This window comes from Camelus bactrianus, chromosome 21, assembly GCF_048773025.1.
Source record: "Camelus bactrianus isolate YW-2024 breed Bactrian camel chromosome 21, ASM4877302v1, whole genome shotgun sequence".
NCBI classification, from domain to species: Eukaryota; Metazoa; Chordata; class Mammalia; order Artiodactyla; family Camelidae; genus Camelus; species Camelus bactrianus.
In genome coordinates this window covers 3,570,894-3,591,196 of record NC_133559.1, presented here as the reverse complement: position 1 = coordinate 3,591,196, position 20,303 = coordinate 3,570,894, and the positions used below count along the sequence as shown (strand labels likewise).

General features: G+C 45.0%; 1 pseudogene; it reads right to left on the bottom strand.

The window, feature by feature from the left end:
• Window positions 1–18,935: 18,935 nt before the first annotated feature.
• LOC105079505 (olfactory receptor 5V1-like) lies at window positions 18,936–19,992 on the bottom strand (annotated as a pseudogene).
• Between the last annotated feature and the right edge of the window lie 311 nt (window positions 19,993–20,303).

Genomic DNA, 20,303 nt, shown 5'->3' with positions numbered 1-20,303 from the left:
GGATACAGAGAAGACTATACAAAAAAAAAAAAAAAAGAAGAAGAAGAAGAATGCCCAGCACACAGTGGGTACTCATGGGATAAATGAACAGAAAATCGCAGGAGACACAATCCAAAGTTTATGGGAATGACCGAGCCACGTACTGGGAAAACTTCAGAGCCAGACTCAATCCTGACTCTTCTGATCTGCACACATTTAGACAAGTTTACTTAACTTTTCTGGGCCTTTTTTTTTTTTTTTTTGCCAGAAAGCAAGGCAGACAACTTCCTTGCCAGGCTCTTGTGAGGCCTGAATGAGATAATACGTACATAATGTGTACCATGCAGTCCAAAGTTGATGCTCAGTAAATATCAGTTGCCACTGACAGCTCAGGGTGCTTACAGATGGTCACCTTTTGCTGAAGAAGTTCAAGATGCTTTATAAATATTAGAACAGGAAGCCTCGTAAGACCCTGGAAAAGCGGATCACAAATGTTACCATCCCTCCTTTATGTGTGGAGAACCTTGGCTCTGAGAACCGGAGTTTTGCAAGAGGAAAAAGCAGTTCTGTGGGAGGATGGGGAAAAGAGGAGGAGGAAGCAAAGCATCCAGGAAGATTCTGGAAGCCAGCCCGCCTTCCTTCCCTGCTGCCCTCCAGCCAGCAGGTGGTGGGGTCAGATTACACTCTCCCCAACCCAGCCACCAGCCTTGACTGGGGCAGGCCGGCTGTGGAGTTTGCAGGGATGCAGTGTAACCCTGGGCATTTATTTCTCAAAAAATCAGGCAACATTAAGAGAATGAGCTCTGATCAGACCAACATTGGCTCCTCCTGAGAGCAGCAGTCGACGAATCAGACTCTCTTTGGCAAGCTTCTCCCACCTCCTCCACAACAGCTTGATAATAGTCCGTCCTGGTGGAATTTTCTCCCCCAGGACATTCCTGCAGCTGAGTTTCAAAACACGAGCCAGCAGAGTTCAGAAACTGAAACAGCCTTCTGTCTCATTAGCGCGCTGTGTTTCCCTGTTGTTCGGATTTGCTGTTGTGGTGCCTGTGTGAGAATGTGATCCCTTGTTAAAGTGCTCTATTTATATGGTTCTTCTCTTTAATTTCCCCCCGTTACTCAGCACCTGAGAAATAAAGAGAAGTCGGTGCATCGCACTAATGATTTGGGGGCTCTGGTTGCTCGTTGCAAGCTGGGAGATCCAGAGCCTGAGGAGGCTGTCAGCATCTGACCGGGTCCCTCCACCTCCGCCAGCACATCACATCCACAGGCGCGCGCCCCGGGGAAACACATCGTGGTCAGACGACTTGAGCGCATGGCAGAAGCAGGCTCCTGGAGGACTCCTGAGAACTGAGGTTGCCCAGGAGCTGCACACTCACATGCACGGTTGTGGTGCTTCAGAGCGGCCGGCAGGGAGAAAAGGCCTAGAATATAAATGAGGTGTGGGAACTCCAAGAGGGGTTGGCAAGCAGTAGGTGCCCAGTCACTAGCGGTTAAATGTGGAAAAAAATAGAACCGAAGCAACCAGGAGAGCGGGCCCAGTGCTGGGGTCTGAGGCCTGGGGCTTGGCGTGAACCATCTTCTGCTCACCCCGGGGCCTTGGCGAAGCTCTCTCTTCAGCAGGATCAGAGTTTATCTGTTTACATTTTAAAGTTCCCCAAAGTAGGAAACAGGAAGCCCTCCTCCTCCCTGAGCACTCTGTTCCTAACCCTTGATCAGGAAATTCTCCCCTCCTGTATGAAGCAGTCTTGTTTCCTCTGGCTCTGTCCTCAGACGAGGTGGAGAGGTAGTTTGCTGGCGTGATTTGAGGAGCCCCCTTCTGCACATTGCACGTCATGACTCAGGCCCTGACCTTTTCTCCTCCGTAACAGCGAGTCTCAGTTCCTTTCGTGTTTGTCAGGGCTCTTACAGACTGACAGTTTACATCCCCCTCTTGCCCCTGCCACAACGTCTGTAAGAGTAGTAATCAGGCTGAATATGGTGCAAAGACTGGACTACTTCTCGTCTGTCCCATTCACACCATGTTTGGATTAGTAACGATGGCTAAATTCATAGAGCCCCCTACCTTGTCCCCGGGCGACAGGTGTATTACCCTATTGTACCTTTCTGCGACCCTGTGAGGTAGGTGCTAATTTTGTCCCCAGATACAGACAAGAAAACCGAGGCACAGAGTGGTGGGGGACTCGCCCCAGGTCACAATTCAGAGTGGCAGAGCCTGGACTTGAACTTGAAGTAGTCTCATGCCCGAGCGGGCGCTCCTGGCAGCCCTCCCAAGAAGCCTCAGTGTCAGTGTCTGTCTGTCCCTCCCGCTCTCACCCAGCTCTGCCACTGGCTGCACACACATTGTGCTTTTACTTTCTTTTCTGTGCAGGCTTTTTCCATCCCTGAGCGAGCATTTTATTTTTCCTCTACAGCTTATTTCCTTCATACACTTATTCGGCTCAACAGGTATTCCTTGACCACCTCCTGGGCACAGGCTCTGTGGCGTTAACCCTGGAGATGCCGTGGCCTCTTCCAGAGCCCTGCTAGCCCTAGTCTGCCTTCCTCCTTTTTGCCACTCTTCCTGTCCTTACTTTATTCCATAGGAAGCAAGGTTAGGAGGGGTTTTCAGGATGTGCCACTGAAAGGCTCTCAGAAATTACCCTCCAACCCATTCACCTTGCCCATGGAGACCCAGGTCTGCAGAATTAATACGTGGCCGAGTCTTATTCAAATTAAAACTTGTTCTTTTTCCCTCTACCCTCTGCTTTAACCTCAGCACCAGGTACGTTATAAATGGTAAGTATTACTTGGCCATCTGTATCATTCTGTGACTCAAGTTTTTAGTCTGTAAAGTGGGAATAATAGTAATATTTACCTCTAACAGTTCTAGTGAGGACTAAATGAGTTAATACATGTAAAGAGCTTAGATTAGTGCCAGAGTTAATAAAGGTCAGTTTATAATTGTTTTATTAATTCCATGTCAGCACTTTTCATTACTACTTATAAGCCAATATTTCTAAATATTTGTCAGATTAAGATGTTTTTGTCCTAAACATGGGCTTAAAAAATGAACGTCTTTAATTGATCTTATGATGCTAGCAGTGAACTAATAGAAGATATTGTATATAATTTAAAAAGTACTGTGAAGTCTTCACAGCCCCCCTTCTCTATCTAGAGACTTTGGCAAGGTCAGGTCATGCATTTTCCTTTGCTTCCAAACACCCCGAACGTTAGATCCTTACTGCTTCCCACTCCCACCCATGCTAATCTGTGGGAGGCCTGAGGGCATAGCCTCGTCCTGTTCATCTTTTTATTGTCGCTCTCAGCACTCAGCGCCGGCACACAGTAGGTGCTCAGCACAGATTTGCTGTGGAATGAATGAATGCGGCATCTGCATATTTGTGTCCTTCCCTCCCTCTCCCACAGTCATCCTCAACTTCTTTCTAAGATATGTATGTATATTTTTTCTTGCTTGAATTTTTTACTCCAGTTTACCATTCAGTTTAAAACAAAAATACAGATTGTCAAATGCAGCCAGATAGATGGCTTACATAGAGACCACAGACGGGAGCAGTAAGCAAAAGTTAGTCAGAAGTCCCCAGTGCTATAGAGGGGAGAAGGTGGGCTGCGTGTGGACAGAAAAGGCCAGCTTTCAAAGCAGCCCTAAGCTTAGACAGAGAGGACAGGGACAGGACAGGGTGGGTGGTTGGGAGCCGTCAGCTTTGTAGTTAGATGTACCTGGACTTGAATGAGGGCGCTGACCTTGCTCTCTAAGCTTCTGCTTTACCAGCAGTAAAACGGGGCTGATAACTGGTACACTGCTCCTGTGGCTCTTGCAAAGACTGAGAGCATTTCTGTCCAGTGCTTGGCACATTGAGAAGCCTTGATAAGCCTCAGCTGCAGAGGAGAGGCTGTCCCTCCACAGTCCTCACCCCCTCCCAGGCACCCACAATAGTTCCTTGAGAACATCTCATGCCTTTTATTCTAAATCTGTGGTCACAAAGCGCTTGGTCTCTTGACAGGGGGCTGACAACTAATTCTGGGAATTGGTGAGTGATCTGTTCTGTTCCATGTGAATGTCTTTGCATTCTGGTGTATCAACCATTCCTAAAAGGGATTGCTCACCTGATGCTTGAACCTAACTGACAGAGGTCAGATCCTGGACCTGTGGTGGGTTTCCCTCACCCCTCCCTCCAAGCACACAAACGAGATGCAGCCACGTGGAGAGAACCTGGCAGAAAGAGCCAGGCATCTCTCATCATGCAAAGAGCAGCAGCAGTCGTTCCCATCATGGTCATCACCATTGTAATAGGTTAACAGGGCACAGGTGTATTAAGGACAAATGTGAGCTGTAAATATAAGAATAATTTAAAGGAAATAAAATCATTCATTTTAACTCTCCTCTCCGCTCTCCTGAGCTTCGCCGAAACTATACAACCAAACAAGCAGCAGGCAGACACCCGGCTGAATATGGTTACCAGAAAAAAAACTCCCTGCCTTTGCCTTGTGATTGGCTGAGCGTCTCCTGAGGGCCGAGAGCTTTTTAAGCAGCTGGTGCAAATGGATGCCTTTCTGAAATTAACCAGTTGATAAATGTCACAGGCATCAGGCTTCTCCAGGCTTTGGCCAGGCTGTGCTCAAACTGCCTGTCTCCCTCACGGCCTCCAGGGCCTGGGACTGACAAGGAGATGATGGTCCCATGCGGGCGGAGTGGGATGGGGGCGGGGCAGTCAGAAGGGAGCTGCTCAGCCCTGGGGGCAGGCGCTTCTCTCCCTCGCGCATCCTTGGATCTGTTGGCCGTGTGATTTCTGGACGTTTGTTCATACGAGGCCTCAATCCAGGAGGTTTACGTATGTGATACAAAGACCTGGTCTGAGCAGGTGGACTGACCCTGGCTCAGTTCTCAGTAACTGTGTGACCTTGTGCAGTTATTACCCACTCTGAGTTTGTTTCCTCACCTGTTTGTGGAGAAAATAAAACCTGCTTCATATGGGCATTAAATGATAATGTAAAAGCATGCTTCACCCCACCTGGAACATACTGGGTGCTCAGTAGATGGTAGGTCCGTGATGATGGTGATAATTACTGTTACTGAAGGATCCAAGAAGGTCAGCTAAATCCAGATATTACAGATCAAAAGTGCTATTGTCAGAGACTTAAAAGTTTTTTTCTCCTGGTAGGTCCTTTTGAGAAATGGATGTCAGCTGGAGCTGCTAGAAATGCATGCTAGTCACGTGTCTACACATAGCTGAGCTCCTGGCCTGGAAGAGGTGAGAGGTCACAAGACTAGCTTTGCTTACATTGTGATTTTGCCAAAAGTTGGACCCATGCCCAAAGGCCACTAAAATGAGTCTGGTGGAATACTGTGTTTAAAAAAAATGAGTCTGGTTACTGTGAGTCCCTCTAATTAGCCGATGGAGTGGGATCTACACACGCAAATGCTTTATAGTCCTGGTTGTTTCTGTCCTGCCAGAGCACTGGGATGGACCAGGGGGCTGGGCTGGTCCTGGCTCTGCCACCCTCTATTTGGCTTTGGCCACGTGTCTCTTTGGACCCCAGTCTCCTCACTTGCAAAATGAGAGGGTTGCATTTTATCGGTGACAGACACCAGGAGTGAGGAAGAAGAGTGGTGAAAGACAGAGATGAGTCCAGGCCAAAGCTGCTGAAGGGAGAAGCACAGGGCAGCTAAATCCGGGTGGGAGAAGTGATTCCTGCTTCCCAAGGACCAGCACTTGGGACACCAGCCTCCATACCTCTGAGGCCACCTCAGGAAGGTTATAGCCCACTGCTGGGTAGGCAATACTGGGTGTGTAACCCAGAGAGGCACAGGTTTTATGAGGCCAAACAGCCGCCCAGAGAGGGAGTTAGATTTCAGAGCCTCCGAGTTTGGCCCACTGCTTAGACACATGCAGCACCTGCCTCCCTCTTTCTTTCTCATAACACAGGTGCCCCTCAAACACCTACTGACTTCTACGTAATGGCCAGCATGTCAGCCGGCCTGCTGGTACTAACTGCTGTGCACAGCCTGAGCGTTTATGCAGTAAGTTGTATTCTTCTTAGGGGTCGTTAACATCATCCCAAGGCCAGTTGTTGAGCCTGGCAAGGTGAGCTTCCATGTATCTATTACTATTCTGGCCACAAGGCTCTGTTGTCTAGAGAGTACTTAGTGAAAGCAGTTACACGCACAACCAACTGACCAGCACAGGCCGGCTTTTAAGGACGCTGATGGCCATCAGCTTGTTGATGGACGTTCGTTGTGACAAGCAGGTCCACCTGGGGCTCTCCCCGACTCATCCTTTCCGCTCCTGACCCGGCTGTGGTGCAGTTGGATGTCAGCGGAGCGCCTTCTTAGTCTGGTCCCCTGTGTGCGGTGCTCAGGGATGTGGGAGCGGGAGTCCTGGAGTCAGAGAGCCGAGCTCCCGAGCCTGCCCTGCGGCTCCGCTGCTGGGTGACGCTGGGCAGCCATGCGCTCCCTCTAACGCTGCCCCATCAGGCTGGCGCTGCAGACCAGTCAAGGTTACCTGCTGGAGAAACACGCTGCAAACTGCAGGGCCCTGAGGAACTGTGAGCTCCGGGAGGCCTGGTCAGGGAGCCGGGCTTCTTCGGGTGGCGTTGAATATGCAGCGCCCAACGCAGTGGTTCTCAGCCACGTAGGACTCAGCCAGAGAGCTCTTAAAGGACACCAGCGCCTGGGCTGGCTCCCAGGTGTTCCTATTTAACTGGTTTTGGGTGGAGCCCTGGCAGTGGTACTTTTAGAAGCTCCCAGGTGATTCTAATGTGCAGCCAGGGCTGAGAACTACATTTGGCTCATGGCTGGAGGCTCAGTTCTGTTGGATGAGTGAATGATTCTAATTATGTCTTCCTCTCCCTGCCCCTTTGGAGAGGTGTGCTTTGTCCCGGATGGAAGGACACTTCCTGTGTCGGGTCACACTCAGGTGCCGGGCTATTTCTGGACCTGCTTTGTGAGATCATCTGGGCGTTCATGCTCAGAAGGTGCTCACAGTGACCAACATGCTGGTGGGCGGCACCTCTGAAGTCCAGGTTGGGGGCAGCCTTGCAGCTGCCGCCCTTGGCCACCAAGCTAGCATCCTGAAGTGGCCGCAGGCCAGGTCAGGGGTAAGCGGAAGGGAGCCGGGACTCCCTGGCCTCCCATCTCCTCCCGCCAACTAGGTCAGGCCAGCCCTCGGCTGTGCTAGCGCTCTGGGAAGTTCCTGGAGCTTTTCCCTTTGCTTTCCTTGCGGAGACGCCTCTGTCAGTGTTGTTTAATAGAGCGGCTCAACGTAAAATTCGTTTCCTGGGCAAGTGGGCAGTGGGGCTCACTGCTGGTACAACTCCAACTTTAGATTTCTCACTTCGGCTTTTGACGCTACTTCCTTCCAGGAAGTACTTTCTTACAGAATTCTACCAGCCTGTGTGTGTCTTTCTCTCTCTTCTACACCAAATACACCATGTTTCGATGTATCAGATTTACTACAGACAGATGTGTCAGGAATTCCTTCTTCTTTTCCCCACCTCCCCACCAGTCACTTTGGGCTTCCTTCAGAATTCCTTTCTCAGCCCCTCGGTGCCTGCCTTTTATAGCACCTCCCACGTTCTGATGTTTTTACATCATAAGCACCTCAGAGAAGATGGGGGCACCGTGAAAGCACAGGCAGAGCTGACCTGAAACTCCAGCATGGCCACTTATTTGCTGGGAGAACTTGGACACGTTACTTAACTTCTCTGAGCCTCAGTTTCCTCATCTCTAAAATGAGGCCAGTGAAGCCTGACTTTCAGGCTCTCAGGACTACTGTGGGAATAAATGAGATGAGATTAATACTGTGATAGAGGTGACGCCTGGAGTGGAACGGTGGTTACTGTTGAAGGCAGGATTCGTGTGTGTGTGTGTGTGTGTGTATACACGTCCTCCCACAATCCTCAGCACACTCCTCTGCCCATCAAAGGTACTCAACAAACATCCCCTGATTTGGGGTAGATGAAGAGACCTTGGGGACCCAAGTCCTAGGACAGTGGCAAGGAAGCCACTTTTCCCCCCACCTCCTAGTTAAGTTAGATACACACATCTCCTGGGGTTCTGTTTGTTTGCTTTTCAGTGGTATTCGGTGCCCTCTGTGCACCTCAGTGTGCAGCAGAGTATTGTCACCAGATGGGATTATTTGGGTTCATTACTGAGAGCTGCTCCACGAGGCTGAGCTAGTTCAGAGAGGAACCAGGGCCTCAGCAGAAAGGGGAAGGCCTGGTCAGCATTGAGTAAGTGCCAGGCGTCTCGACTGTGCTGTCTTAACCGGTGTGACATGACGCACGGCATGGCAGAAGCACCATCACCCACAGAGCAGACGAGCAGCGGGGAGGGCACAGCTTAGTGGTAGAGTGTGTGCTTAGCATGTGGGAGGTCCTGGGTTCAATCCTCAGTGCCTCTATTAAATAAACAAACAAACAAACAAACAAAAAAAATATATATATATATATATGTATATATATAGATGAGGACACTAAGGTTCAGACAAGTTAGGAAATTTGACCAACGGCACAAAACGAGACACAGCAGAACTGAAGATTCTTGGCTCTAAAATCCATGTACTTGCCATTATATCACACTGAAGTTTAAAGCCGAGGACCTGCGATGGAACTGTGACTGCCCCAACCAGCTGGGTAGCCTTGGGAGCAGCGCTTCGTCTTTCTGAGGCTCCAGTTTCCTCCGCTTAAAGGGAGAGTCAGACCACTCGGTGGTGGCCGGCTGTGCCCGTCACAGCTAGTCTCTGCAGCCCTCTAGTGGCGCTTTGCAGGTCACGGAGCGGCACCTTACCTTTCCCTCGCCATATCCGCAAAGGACCGATGCAGACTCCCAGGGCTGGTGGGAGCCAGGCAGCACTCTGACCTTCACTGATGACCAAGATAGACGGGGCTCAGAGGAGCCTTAGAGACAGAGATGAACAGACTGGTTCCCAGAATAGCTTTTAGTCCTGTTTGTTCTATGCTGTACCTAGAACTCTCACTCTTGAGTGATAAAGAATGAAAACCTCAAATATGGATTAAGATTTTGACTCTAAAATCACCTGTGGAATGCACACACACCTGATTTTGTCTGCATCCCACCGGTTCTGGTATCATCAGGCCACCTTGGCTGCTGGAGGGAGTGCTGAGGGGACACTGCTGGGGGCCAACATGCGTAGGTTCAAGCTCTGGCTCTGCTGTGTGTGTACCAGCTGTGTGACATCACTGGTCCAGTCACCTCTCTGTGCACCAAACTCTTCATTGATGAAACGAGGGGGTTGGTGGCAGAGCCCTTGCAAAGTCCGACGTCTTACTCATGAGCCTGGAGTCGCCTCTTCTTTAGAATGGCAGATTTTTCACATTCCATCCAATCTTTTACTTTGCTATTTTTGCCAATGGAAAAATGCTTTCTGGGAGCTGGGATAGAGGGTGTCAGGTAAAGGTATCATCTGAAGCTATGAAGCAGAAACGTGGCCTCCGGTAGCACCCACACCGGCGTACGCCTGCGTCTGATCATCTACATCTCATGATGCTCTTAGTGCCGGCTGGGCTTCCCTGAGATCCAGACTTGGAATCTAACTCTCTGTTCCCTTTGCAAGTCTAACAGATACTTCAAACCTATCATGGTCAAGTAGAGCTATCAGTACCCCACTCCCAAATACACTCCCCCACCCCTGCCTTCCTCACCGCAGCAGACGGCATCACCAGCCATCTCGTTGCTCCAGGAGCCCTGTTTGATTCCTCTCGTTCACTCATGTCCCCACATCTGGGTCTTCAAGAAGCTCCTTGGCTCTACCTACAAAATAGATCTCAAAGCTGGCAGCTCTTCCCTCCTCACTGTCTGCTACAGCACACCATCCTCTCCACACCTCAGTTACAGCCGTAGCCTCTTAAGTATCTCTGACCTGCACTCTTTCCCGGGTAATCCGTCCTTTACAGTGATCATTCAGAAGAGCTGATTGTGTTGCCCCCTTGCTTAAGTCCCTCTGGTGGCTTTGCCGTTGCACATGCGATCAAATCCAGATGCGTTACTGTGGTCCACCCAGCACTGCCCGGTCCAGCCCTGCCACTCTTGGCAGCTTTCCCCTCCTGTAACTGCCCCTCACTCACCTGGTGTTGCTCTGGCCACCTTGGCCTTCCCTCTTCCCTGAGATACTGAAGGCTTCCTCTTCTTGGGACCTGTTCTGTCCTTTCTGCCTGAAATGCTCCTCCGCGAGATCTTGGTGTGGCTGCCTCTTTCTCATTATCCATATCACCTCCTCTTCTCAAATGTGACCTCCTGAGGGACCCGCCCTGGCCACCCTACCTAAGTGGTGCCTCAGTCACATCCCCATATTTTATGTGCTTTCTAGCCCTTACTCATGCATGATTTTACTTACCTGTTTAGGAGTTAATAGGACTCTCTCTGCTGTAGAGGAAAGGGTAAAGGATGTATTTCTCTTGTTCACCACTCATTCCCTGGAACCATGAATGGTACCTGTCACATGCTTTTGTGATTCAGAAGAAAATGTCTTTCCAGTCATGGCACCTTTGCTTCATTGTCTAGTCTTAGTTGAACCCAGTGCCCAAGAAAATCTGTAGGTATGATTTATTTTGGCTCTGATGGTAGCGTTGGGTGGGATGGAAAGAAACAACCCGTGAATAAATGGAGGCAATAAGGGAGAGCACATATGCTGAGTGTGCACTTACATGTGCCTGCCTGTGTGTTGGAGGGCGGGATTTTTTTAATTGAAGTACAGTCAGTTACAGTGTGTCTATTTCTGGTGTACAGCATAATGTTTCAATCATACATATACATGCATCTATTCACTTTCATATTCTTTTCCATTATAAGTTGTTATAAGATATTGAATATAGTTGGATTTCATTCGCTGGTTGAGCATGGTGAATGGTTTTCAGTTGCACTCTCTACTGCTGTAAGCCTAACTTAGTGTAAATAAAGCACCAGGTGGCAGCAGGGCAGTATTACTACATTTTCTTAGCACTTAAGACACTTTCCCAGTGGATTAGCTGCTGCATCAGATGGACAGTTAGACACAGCCCCTGCACAGAGAGCTTGCAATCTACAGATGGACTGGTTGTCATTATATAAAGGTCTGTATCTTCACTATCAAAAACATGTATGCTCAGTGTCCTTCTCTGCAAGATATTAGGCAAAGACTGAAGAATCTTAGCAGACCAGGGAGAGCCTTGCTTTGTTGAAAATTCTAGTAGAAAAGGAAATACAGACGGTTGCACAAGCCCTGAACGAGTCAAGGCATGATCATGTATTGCGATTATTTGCCTACTTGTTTTACAGTTTATTGTTTGTCTCCTCCTCTAGACTGAACGTCCCTGGAGGGCAGGGCCCAGTCTTTTTCATCTTTGAACCTTGAAACACTTAGCAGAGAGCCTATCACATAAATGGGACTTAATGAATGTTTGTTCAAAGAATTAGAAAAAAGTTTTTTAAACGAGAAGGAGAAACAATAAATGTTACTGCACAGAAGGAAATCAGGAGCATGCCTTGTAGGAAATGTTTGAGTTGCACACTCTTAACCCCAGTTTATGATCACGTTCATCTTTCCTCCTCTTCTCCTCTTAAGAATAGTCAAGAATCCTTCCATGCCTCACTTCAGTGGAACATTAACCATGTAGGGCTCTTTAGGACAGGAAATCCAGCTAAATGCATGAGATTACTGTTCAGAGAACACCTTAAGACATACTCCCACTTAGCTGATGAGCATTGCTCACCATTTTTATAGCTTAAGAGCATTCAGTGTAAACTTGGAGACCATGTTCTGTGTTTTATAAACTTCAGCATCTTATTATCACCCAAGCAATGAAAGACAAAGACCATGTCTTGCTTCTTGAGTTTCTCTTGAGATGAGGCCCCCTTTTTCTTTCATGCCAGCCCGCAGCCTCCCAGCCCCACGGCAGAGGGGTCCTAGAGCAATTTCCCCCTCCTTGGGTGCAGAGGTGCTGGGATGGGAAGGAGAGGACTGATAAGCCTCAGAAAGCGGAATGGCAGAAAGGAAGACAGCCCCAGGCCAGAGGCAACGATGGCACAGGGCAGGGGACGGAGGAGGACACTGTGAAGAAGGGACTTGGGGTGTCTGGAGGCAGGTTAATGCAGGGCTGGCTTTCTCTAGGTCGCACTGCCTAAGCCTGCAGACGCCGCTTAGATTTCAAGTCAGATTAGGATTATGTTAGATTTCCTCCCTGAATATAGCTTAAATTCTGAGAAAATCCTTTTTATGTATCTTCTCCATCTCTAAATCCAGATCTGCCACCAGTCCAGGGGGGGTCTGAATCTAAATTTCCTTTCACAGAGGGAAAGTCTTTCTTTCCACAGTGACAGATTAAAAGGTTTAAAACTGCAAATGGGCATAGCATGTGGTATGACTGAATGTCAGAATATACCTGAGAGCTTCTCTCCTGTTTTGTTGGAGTGGAGGGGAGAAAACCACAGAAGGGACAAGTGGGGGCTGGAAACGTCAGTCAAGCTGGTTTTTTCCCTTTCATCCTTGTGCAGACATGAGAGGCTGTCAGATCAGCTCTCGCTGCCAAGATCACTACAGATACTTCCACTCCTTCTAATCTCTAACTTCCCATGATCTGTTCCACCTTTATGATCATCTCTAAAAAATAATATAAATGTATTCTAAGTTAATTTAAAAACTGACTGTGGCCTCCTAGTTTTGGTGTCAGAGTTCGTGTCCATTTATGATCATATTCCTGCCAAGTGAAGGCCAAATAATACCCCCAAGTCAGCAGCAGATGAACGTTTTGCATTAGTTCAGGGGAGTGAGAGTGCTGGGAGAACCGTCATCACTGTCATGTGACAAAGAAACATGGAACGTCAGCCTCGAAAGAATCTGTACGGATCACAGAGTGTGACGTGTACGGTATTAATACTTTAAGTGTTTTACTTGTATTCTTTGTCCATACCAACTTGCTGCAGTTCAATAGCAGAAAGCAAATCAATATGCAATAAGTAGTTTTTTTGCTTAAAAGAAGTTTTTTTAATTATAGTATTTTATTTGGGAAAGGTACACCCTTAAATTGATTGACCCATCCAAAAAAAAATCTGTGGTTAAATGAGCTCCTTTTTAAAAAAGGAAATGATCAACAATGATATGACAGTGATTTAAATGCAAGTTCACTGCACACAGAACCAAAAGAACCAAGTTAATAAGATGTTATGTTTTTATCAATAAACCCTGCATTGGCGATTTTGCTTAAAGAAAATAGTATTACATGTCACATTAACTTAATGTGGTCAATTTGAATTTTATTGGTTTTGCTTATTTTAATTTGTAAATTGATTTGGTTTTATGGTTGCTTACATAAGAGCTCTTCATATAAGGAGTGGAGTTTACATCTGGTTTTATGATTGTACATATTTATGTAACTTTATAATAAAAGAAATCTAAGCCAGTATCTTATGGGTCATATATTAAAGTTTGGGAAACACTCTCTGGACTAGCATTTTGCAAAGATTGTTCTGTGGTATGCTAGTGCCGGGAAATGAGCAGCAACAGCAGAATGCATTTGTCAACCAGTAAGTTTAAGAAATGCAATATAGCCTCCTTCTAGGAATTATAGTACATGGTAACATACCTCAACATGAAAAAACTGTTTAATTTTGCCCACAGTTTTCCAAAATTATTTGACTATATAAAGACATTTTTCATGGAACAATCATTAAGATCGTACAAAATTCTCCCGAACACAGTAAAAATTGCTCTAGACTAGAGAAAAGCAGGTCACATACTTTTCATTGAGGAGAGAAGATAACCAAGTCAGAGGCATAAGAAGAATGTAGCTCCAGGAGGTGAGAGGTACTGAAAAACAGAAATTCCTCCTGTGCAAATTCTAGTGATCTCTATGAGGAAGAAAGGTTGGGGAGCACATTAAAAGTGACCAGAGTGGCTGCACAGGGTGCTGTCTGGTCTACAGTCAAACCTGAAGAGGAACATTTGGAAGAGAGAGAGACGGCTACACAGGGTTGATTTCTTCACTGTGACCTAAATGAGGAGATGTTGGTGAAAGTTAGATTTTTTAAAAAATCTTTTTAGCCGTTCTGTGTCTTTTGATTGGAGAATTTAGTCCGTTTATGTTTAAAGTATTGTTGGTAAGTAAGGAATTACTACTGCCATTTTGTTCATTGTTTTCTGGTTGTTTTGAGGATCCATCGTTTCTTGTTTCTTATCCTGCTCTTTTTTTTTCCCTGTTTTCGTGTGTGGTGTTACCCAGGCATCCTGTTTTGACTTCTTCATCATGTTCCTTTGTGTAGCTACTACAGGTTTTCCCCTTGTGGTTACCATGAGGCTTGCAGAAAATTATGACAACATATTTTAAACTAATAACAATTTAGCTTCAATAGAATTCCTAAGCTTTGCACTTTTACTTCTCCTCCCCTCACATTTTAGCTTTATTGATGTTACAATTCACTTATTTTTAAATATGTAACTAAGAACAGATTATTGTAGTTGTGGTATGTATTTTACTACATTTGTTTTAAACTTTAACCTAGAGTTGTAAGTGACTTACGCACCACCATTACCATGTTACAGACTCTGTTTGAGTATGTATTTACCTTTACCGGTGAGTTTTTACACTGCCTTCTTACGTTTTTATGATATTGATTAACATCCTTTTTTACACTCAAATAACTCTCGTTAGCATTTCTTGTAAGGCAGGTGTAGTGGTGATGAATCCCCTCAGCTTTTGTTTGTTCAGGGAAGTTTTTTCCCTCCTTTATTTCTGAAGGACCACTTCACTGGGTGTAGTATTCTTTGAAAATTTTTTCTTTCAATATTTTGAATGTATTATCCCATTCTATTATTTCTATTGAGAAAGCCACCAATGGGCATTTGGGGGTTCACTTGTGTGTAACTTCTCTCTTTTCTCTTTCTGCTTTTAAAATTACTTTTTTTTTTGGTCTTTGACTTTGACATTATAATGTGTCTCGGTGTAGCCCCATTCAGGTTCAACCTGTTTGAGGTCTTTGGGCCTCTTGGATATGGATGTCTGTTTCTCTCCTCAGGTTTGGGAATTTTTCAGCCAGTATTTCTTGAAATATACTGCCTCTCCATTTCTCATTCTCTTCTCCTTCTGGAATTCCAATCATGTGAATATTGGTTTTGTTTCATTGTGTTCCATAGGTCCTGTAGGCTTTCTTTACTCTTTTTCGCTTTTCTCCTTTTTGCTCCTCAAATGTCTCATCTTCTAAGTTGCTGGCTCTTTCTCTGCATGACTGAGCCTGCTTTTGAGGCTCTTTATTGAATTCTTTAGTTCAGTTATTGTATTTTTCAGCTCTAAGATTTCTGGTTTATTATGGCTTCCATTTCTTTTTTAAACTTCTCATTTTGTTCATCCATTTTTTAAAAATTTCATTTTGTTGTCTCTGTGTTCTTATAGTTCACTACACTTCTTTAAGATTATTCTGAATTTGGCAGTTCAAAGATCTCCAGTTTTCAGGTCAGTTTTTAGAGTTTCATTAATTTCCTTTGATTGTGCCACATTTACCTGATTTTCCAGGAGATTTGATTCCTTATATTGGTATCTGCACATTTGAGTAAGTGGTCTTCCCTTCCAGACTTTGCAGGCTCGCTTTGGCCAAGGTGGTTCCTTACCAGTCAGCTCAGTTTGGTTTTGGACATGGCTGCTGGTAATGTCCTTGGGCAGGTGGGACCTGCTACTAGGGTCTATTTTGGGTGAGGCAACTGTTTCAGCTCTGAGGTCAAGAGCAAGAGGGTATACCACTGGCTGAGAACAGCTGGGTAAGACTGCTGGCTTGGTTCCCTGCCCAAGGAGGCTGCAGAGTGGGAGACCTTGTAACACTCTTAGGACACAACACAGTGCTTTGGTATTTCTGTACATTTCAAAATGGTCACCATGGTGAGTCTAGTTACCATCTGTCACCATACAAAGATATTACATAATTGTTGACTCTATTTCCCACACTACACATTTCATACCTGTGGCTCATTTATTTTCTAACTGAAAATTTGTACCTCTTAATCGCCCTCACCTATTTCTCTCCTTCCCCCATCGATCTGCTCTCCAGAAACTACCTGTTTGTTCTCTGTATCTATAACTCTGTTTCTGTTTAGTTATGTTTGTTTATTTGTTTTGTTTTTTAAATTCCACATACAAGTGAAATCATACATTATTTGTCTTTCTCTTTCTGACTTGTTTCACTTAGCATAATACACTGTAGGTCCTTTTGTGCCGTTCACATGGCAAGATTTCGTTCTTTTCTTAGACTGAGTATTATTCCATTGAATATTGCATTGACGATACCACATCTTCTACTGATGAGCACTCAGTTTGCTTCCATATCTTGGCTATTGTAACTAATGCTGGAATGAACATAGGGGTGCATATACCTTTTCTAACTACTGTTTTTGTTTTCTGTGGATAAATTCCCAGGAGTGGAATTGCTGGATCATGATAGATTTGTTTTTGTTTGTTTTTGTTTTTTGAGGAATCGCCATACTGTTTTCCGTAGTTGCTGCACCAATTTACACTCCCACCGATAGTGAGTGAGGGTTCCCTTTTCTCCGCATCCTCACCAACACTTGATGAGCATCTTTTCTTGTTCCTGTTGGCCAACCGTAGCTCTTCTCTGGAAGAATGTCTGTTCAAGTCCTCTACCATTTTTTGTTGTTTGTTGTTTGGGTTTTTTTTTTTTTTGATGTTGAGTTAAATGAGTTATTTGTATATTTTGGATATTAACTCCTTATTGTATATATCATTTGCAAATATCTTCTCCTTTTCAGTAGGTGGCCTTTTCATTTTGTTGATCCTTTACTGTATAAAAGCTTTTTTTAAAATTGTTAATTGAAGTATAGTTGATTTACAATGTTGTGTTAGGTTCAGGTGTACAGCAAAGTGATTCAGATATACATATATATATATGTAAATATACATATTTATCTTTTTCAAATTCTTTTTCATTATATGTTATTACAAGATACTGAATACAGTTCTCTGTGCTATATAGTAGGTCCTTGCTGTTTGTTTTGTATATAGTAGTATGTATATGTTAATCCCAAACTTCTAATTTATCCCTTCCCCCTTTCCCCTTTGGTAACCATAAATTTGGTTTCTATGTCTGTGAATCTATTTCTGGCTTGTAAACAAGTTCATTTGTATCTTTTAAAAAATTCCACATATGACTGACATCATGATATTTTTCCTTCTCTGACTTACTTCACTTAGTATGATAATCTCTAGATTCATCAATGTCACTGCAAATGGCATTATTTCATTCTTTTTATGTCTGAGTAGTATTCCATTGTATGTATATACCACAACTTCTTTATCTAGTCATCTGTTGATGGATATTAGGGTTGCTTCCATGTCTTGGCTATTGTAAATAGTGCTGCTGTGAACATTGGGGTGCATGTATCTCTTTGAATTAGAATTTCCTCCAGATATATGCCCAGGAGTAGGATTGCTGGATGATATAGTAAGTCTATTTTTAGTTCTTTGAGGAATCTCCATACTGTTCTGCTTAATGACTGCACCAAACTACATTCCCAACAACAGTGTAGGTAGGTTCCCTTTTCTCCACACCCTCTCCAGCATTTATCTTTGTGGATTTTTTAATGATGGCCATTCTGACTGGTGTGAGGTGATACTTCATTATAGTTTTGATTTGCATTTCTCTGATAATTGGCGATATTTAGCATTTTTATGTGCCTATTGGCCATTTCTATGTCTTCATTGGAGAAATGCTTATTTAGGTCTTCTGCCCATTTTTGGATTGGGTTGTTTGGTTTTTTGTTTTTGTTTTTGAGTTGTATGAGCTGTTTGTGTATTCTGGAAATTAAGCCCTTGTCAGTTGCATCATTTGCAAATATTCTCTCCTATTCCATAGGTTGTCTTTTTGATTTGTTTATAATTTCCTTTGCTGTGCAAAAGCTTATAAGTTTAATTAGGTCCCATTTGTTTATTTTTACTTTTATTTCTATTGACTGGGTAGACTGCCCTAGGAGAGCATTGCTAATACAATCTTGTAGTCTTCATTCTCACCATAAAGGTCAATTGCAGCAGTAATTTGGCATTTCAAAGACTGGTTTTCAAAAGATGTTTTATTTTAAACAATGACTGTTGATAATTCTAAGAATCTGTTTTGTTATTGAGTACCATGAATGATCAGATTTCCTATTTTCCATTGGCTATGATGTCATCAATGCATTCAGACTCCATCAGGTCAGATATCCAGTTCCGGACTTCCACCTCTGAAGGTCTGTTTCCTAGAACCTCTCCTGATATAAAATGCAATAGCAGTTTGTGTTCACAGAGGAAATTTAGAAAAATACTCTCAGTATTTCAACCTTCAGGAATTTAACACAGGAAGTAAGTGACAAAGGTTCTGGAAGGGCTGTAAGAGCAAAAAATGGGGGAAGGGGAGTAGGTAATATTACCCTCTGTGGAAGCTTCTACTCTTCCTATAGAGAGATACTCCTTCCGTACTTCAGTGACCTTATGTTTTAAGGACAGCTGTTACAGGAGACTGCAGACATCAGCTGAAGGCGCCGCAGGAGTCTGTTCCTGCCGCTGCAGTGCTGGTGTTGCTGCTGACAGATCCAGAGGGCGACAATTTCTTCTTTATTCCTTTTTCTTCTAATCTCTCGTGTATGACTCTTACACTGACAGAATCTAAGACGGAAAACTGCTGGCAAAGGAGTCTGAAAACTAAGGTTTCCAGACTTTCAGCCCCTGCGATGTGGGGAAAACTTAGAAGGATCTAGATGGTGCTGAGAACCAACACATGGTATCTGACACATCTTGACTTTGCTAAGTGGGAAAAAAGCACTTGTGGAGAGAGAGGAGAGAAAGGAGTTCTTTGGAAGATCAGTTTTAGGAACTAGTATGTATGTAGGAATTGAAGATCTGAATATAGACTTTCTAAAACTACGTATGTTACAGACACCTTGAAATTTTTTCAGGTGGTCGCATACCGCAGTTTGAAGACCATTGATCTAGACACTGATGTTGCCAGGGAACCCAGACCTTCCTGACAGCTTCTTCAGTGCACATTTGACCTCCTTGTTTCTCAGGCTGTAGATGATGGGGTTTAACATGGGGGTCATAACACAGAAGAGCACAGAGACTAGAATGTCCACGTCCAGGGAGTAGCCCTCTCTGGGTCTATCATAGTTGAAGTTGGCCGTTCCATAAAGACCACCACCACAGTGAGGTGGGATGCACAGGCAGAGAAGGCCTTGCTCCTGCCCTGAGCAGAGGGAATCCTAAGGATGGCAGAGATGATGAGTATGTAGGACACTGCGGTAAACAGGCAGGGGCTCAGGCCGATGGTGGCACTGGCCACATGGAGCACAGACTCATTGAGAGAGGTGTCTGAGCAGGAGAGCTTCAGAAGCATTGGGATGTCACAGAGAAAGTAGCTGATCTTGTTGGGCCCACACAGAGTGAGTGTGGCTGCCAGCACTGTGTGTGTCACAGAATTCACCAGCCCACATAGCCAAGATCCAATTACCAAAAAAACATAGACTTTCACACTCAGGAGGACAGGATATTGAAGAGGGTGGCAAATGGCAAGATAGCGATCGTAAGCCATAGCAGCCAATAAGACACCTTCAGTGCCAGCACAGGTCACAAGGAAAAAGATCTGGGAAAGGCAGCCCTCATAGGAGATGGTCGTCTTCTCCCGGAAGAAGTTTCCCAGCATGACTGGACTGGTGGTGGACGCGTAGCAGATGTCCAGGAAACTCAGGTTGCTGAGGAAGTGATACGTTGGAGTGTGGAGAGCAGAGCTGATCTTGGTGGCTGTTATTATGAGCATGTTCCCGAGGAGTGTTGTCAGGTAGGTGACCAGGAAGATCAGGAAGAATAAGCCCTGTAGGTTGGGGTGGTTGGAAAATCCCAAGAAGACGAATTCAGTGACGTCTGTTTGATTGTTCACTTCAAGTGGCATCACAGCTACAAAACAATGAGGAAAAAGAAGCCATAATGAGAATGTACAAAGAGCACCCCACGTCGGCATGTCTCAGGGAGACCGTAACTTCTCACAGCAGATCTGGCCAGCTCAGGCCCAGGAACCTCCCACATAGTTTTGTGTGGCTGGTGGTACATGGAAATACATGGAGATTTGGTCCAAACCTACAACAAGCAGCTGACCCCTATGTTACAGTAAGCTCATTTCTCACTGGCTTTGCGAAGTCTCCCTCCTAACATTGTACTTCACTGCATTAAATTCTTTTTTGCAAACATTTTATTTTTTAAGTAATACATTTTCACTGTGAAAAATTAAGAAAAATGCAGAAAGATACAAAGAGGAATAGAACCATCCACAGAATTAATGCTACCTTTCCGTGTATTTCATTTTA